Genomic DNA, 298 nt, shown 5'->3' on the forward strand with positions numbered 1-298 from the left:
CCTGAAGAGGGTTCCCTGCACTGCCTGCCATTTAGGAAGTGAAAGCACCAAACAAGCCCTGCCAGCAAAGCCTGACGAACCCAACCAGGGCAGAACAGGCACCGCAGCTCTAGGGCCACCTCAAGAAAGCAGCGGGAGCTCAAACCACCGCCTCAGCTGCTGGGCTGACCGGGAAACTGAGCCAGCTGAGCCGGGAGGGGAGGAGAGCTCAGCCGATTGGTGAGGAGGGGACAGCACCTCCAGCCCGCCGCTGCCAGACCCCTCCCTCCCTGCCCCGAGCTCCTCACCTCCCTCACCC

The sequence above is a fragment of the Chaetura pelagica genome, unplaced genomic scaffold, assembly GCF_000747805.2.
Source record: "Chaetura pelagica isolate M959 unplaced genomic scaffold, ChaPel_1.0 scaffold856, whole genome shotgun sequence".
Taxonomy (NCBI): domain Eukaryota; kingdom Metazoa; phylum Chordata; class Aves; order Apodiformes; family Apodidae; genus Chaetura; species Chaetura pelagica.